The sequence below is a fragment of the Aythya fuligula genome, chromosome 2 (genome assembly GCF_009819795.1).
Source record: "Aythya fuligula isolate bAytFul2 chromosome 2, bAytFul2.pri, whole genome shotgun sequence".
Classification (NCBI taxonomy): Eukaryota; Metazoa; Chordata; class Aves; order Anseriformes; family Anatidae; genus Aythya; species Aythya fuligula.
The window spans coordinates 43,593,290-43,596,789 of record NC_045560.1 but is presented as its reverse complement, the minus strand read 5'-3'; positions in this window follow the sequence as shown (position 1 = coordinate 43,596,789).

Below are 3,500 nucleotides of genomic sequence, written 5' to 3'. Positions count from 1 at the left end.
TCGCCTCCCTGCGGCTTGCTGGGAAGTGTAGTTCCTCCTGTCGCCTGCCCCTTGGTCCTCAGCCCCTCCTCAGGGCACGCTGGGGACAGCCCCGGGGAGGGCGAGGAATGGTTGGGGCCGCTGACCGAAAGTGGAGGTCGCGCTGGTGTTTTGGTGTACTCCTACAGTCAGGGTTTTCTACTCGGCTAATAACATATATCTCACAGAATCACAAAATCACAGAATCACCGAGGTTGGAAGACACCTCCAAGATCACCCAGTCCAACCTCTGACCTAACACTAACCAGCCCTCCGCTAACCCACATCACTCAGCTCTACATCTAAACGTCTTCTAAAGGCCTCCAGGGATGGTGGCTGAGTCGTGTGTGTCCCCATTAACACTCTTTTGCTTTCTCGTAATTTCAGGGGAGTGTTAAACAGCTTTGGAGTAAGTCAGTGAAGCACAGAGATATGGAGGAACTGAGGTGTCAAGCAATGAAGCAGGTCAGGCCCCAGGCTCTTTGTGAGAGAAAAAAATATGTTTTGTCAAATATTCCTTTCCCATCCTCCTTTAGCCAGAATCATGGTGTTCTCCCTTCACCACACTTCTCCAGAAAAAAATACAGATGATCCATACTACTGGTTTGATGAGGACTGGTGTTGTTGAGGCATCTGTGGCAAACCTTTTTTGTCAGAGCTATCTTTCTAATACACCTTTAGCAGTTTTTAGTAATAACCTGAAATCTGAAAAAGAAAACATTGCAAACAATGAAGAGGAAGGAGCAACAAATAACTTTTCTACTGTTAAAACAAGCACTGTCAAGTCATTAATGTCAGCAAAACCAAACCCCACAAATAGTATTTTAGGCCTCATCTTCAGACTCAGGCAGATGTGTTGAGGCAACCTAACCATACAGATGGGAGATCCCAGCCTGCCATCCTAGCAGGCCATAATAATCTCAGCTGGAGATTTTAATCTTTTTCTCAAGTTGGTAGAAGAAATTATGTTTTTGCACGTTTGCCTGAGTTCACAATCTGGCATCATACCTTACATTGCTAATGAGGTAGGTTAGGAGCACAGGCAATCTGAAAGGTAGTTTCAGGGAAATAAGAATAGCAGCCTCTTTTGTAAAAGACTATGTCCTCGTGTTGAAGCCATGACAGTCCATCTGCAATCAATGAATTGAAGTCACAGAGACTCAGACATGTTCTGCTCAACCTTATACAGCAACCAACCAGCTAAAGTGAAGTGACAGAGAGCTATGGACTATTATATATCAAGCCAAAGAACTGTTTGCCTGAATTACAGGTGTTAAGGCCCTCAGATTCTGGGCTTTGTGTGGAAGCAGCTTAGGCAGGAACACATATTCCCAGATGCCAGGTTTGCTATGGCAGAGGTATGTGCTCCTCTGATAGATGAAACAGGCATCTGGGCTTATTAAACCACCACAAAGATTTGACAGATTTGATCAGCCAGCTCCCCGGAAGATTCAGTCAATATTGACTTGTCTAGTGCATGTCAGAAAGTAGATGGTTTGGTATTTTAACCTATCATCCCATTACAGGAGAAAAAAGGGAAGATTGACATAGAAAGCAAAGACGTATTTTGGACAGGGGAGAAAGCAATAAACAATGAGATCACTGCTAGGTTCTTGACCTAACAGTTTTCCTCTATTTAAGGGGCGTCTTGGTCCAATGTCTATGGAGATAGATCCATTCTTTTCTTCATTGCTTTATTTCACTTTAAACATGGTGATAAAAAACATAGCATGGGTTAAGCATCCATTGAGAAGAACAAAAATAACAATAATAGGGCAATATTATTGTTGTCTGAGATTCCCTGGTTGCGTGTTCTAGACTACATATATGCAGAGTCAACTGCACTTGTAGTTTAATCTATTAATCTGTTTTAACTGTTCTAGATATTGCTAGGATGTTTGTTCCTCTTTTCTAGGAAGTTCTCTATTTGTCTGACATCCACGCGTTTATCAAAACCTGACAAGCTCCTTTCAAAACTCAGTACCCAGAGATAATAAGATATGTCAGTGCTAATCTACAACTGCAAAGAGTCCTGCACAAAGCAGAAACATCTGGCAACAGGAAAATACAGGGATGCTACAATAGTTTAAAATATTTAGCTTTATTTGCAAATTTCTGAAAACATTCCTGATTACCTAGTCAGAAAAATTTCCATTTAATATGCTGTATCATCAAATAGGTTATTGTACAAAAGTTTTCTTATTATACATCTAAAAGTAGTAACTAACAGTTTCATTTAATTTTATTTTCAGTGTTCTGTATAAAAGATAAAATTCTGATTTATATTTAATTAGGTAATTATTGGACTGGAATGTATTAAGGTCTTGAAACACACCTAGAGTTAATCTAAATTCTCCTGCTGATTTTGTAGGGATTTCTTTTGCATACAGGCTATTTTGTAAGTGTGGGACTAACAAAACTGTGACTTGCTCAGTAGTATATACTCATTAGCTTAACTCTGGATATGGATTAGGTAGCACAGGTCAGCCTGTCCTAGGACATGACCTCAAAGGGAAGAAGGCTGAGATATGACAACTCATATTTTCATAGGACATCTCAGTTTCTAACACTTCTTTAAGAGGGAGACGAGTATGAGGTTCCTGACTGGTTTCAACATAGAAGTAACTGCATAGTAGAATTAAGAAAGTGCTTTGCATGTCCCACAGTCTCTGACTTCTTTGATGGAAGTAGATTTAGCCTTTTTTTATTATTCCCAGTGACTGCAGGGTAGCTTAAAATTGCTCTCAAAAAGAAATGCACATTAAAGCCAGGAAAAGAGGCACAAACATTTTCCTTTCCTCCCAACTTAGGTTTCCTTTACTTCATCAACTCCACCATCAATTCCCTCTCATCCTTTACTTCACATAAGAGGTGTTTTCTCACCTCTTATCTGTACTTATTTTGTCAGCTCTCCTTTATCCTAATTCAAGTATTTCTCATTTATGCCTCTTCTCACTTCAGACTTCCCAGCACTACTCTGCTTTGGTTGCCTATTCTGCATTTTTAAGGATAAAAGTTAATGAGGAAAGGAAGGGTTTTTGAGGGCTAAAAGCCATTTTAATTTTCCTCGTGAAAAATACATACACAAGGTCTCAAACTGGAGGATTTTCTCTGCTTTTTCCAGCTTAAGCATTTGTGGAACAAATGTCTTAGCCCACAGTGTAGGAAGTAAATGTCTCACTAAGCAATTTACTGCTATTAGATTTGTATTCTGGAATATGGCATCTATATATGAGACAGAATTATGTGGGCTCAGGGCAATACACCACACTGATTTGGGGAAATGCAGGTGTTTGCTGGGTTAGTGTTCCTTCCTTGCAGTCCCTAGGCAGTGGACTATTCTTAGAATAGAATGGGTTGTCATCACTCTGCCCTATAAATAAACGGTATTAAAAGATATTCCTAAAAAAGAAAACAAAACAAACAAACAAACAAAAAACAAGCTTTTTTTTTTTTTTTTTTTTACATATAGGGAGATTTTT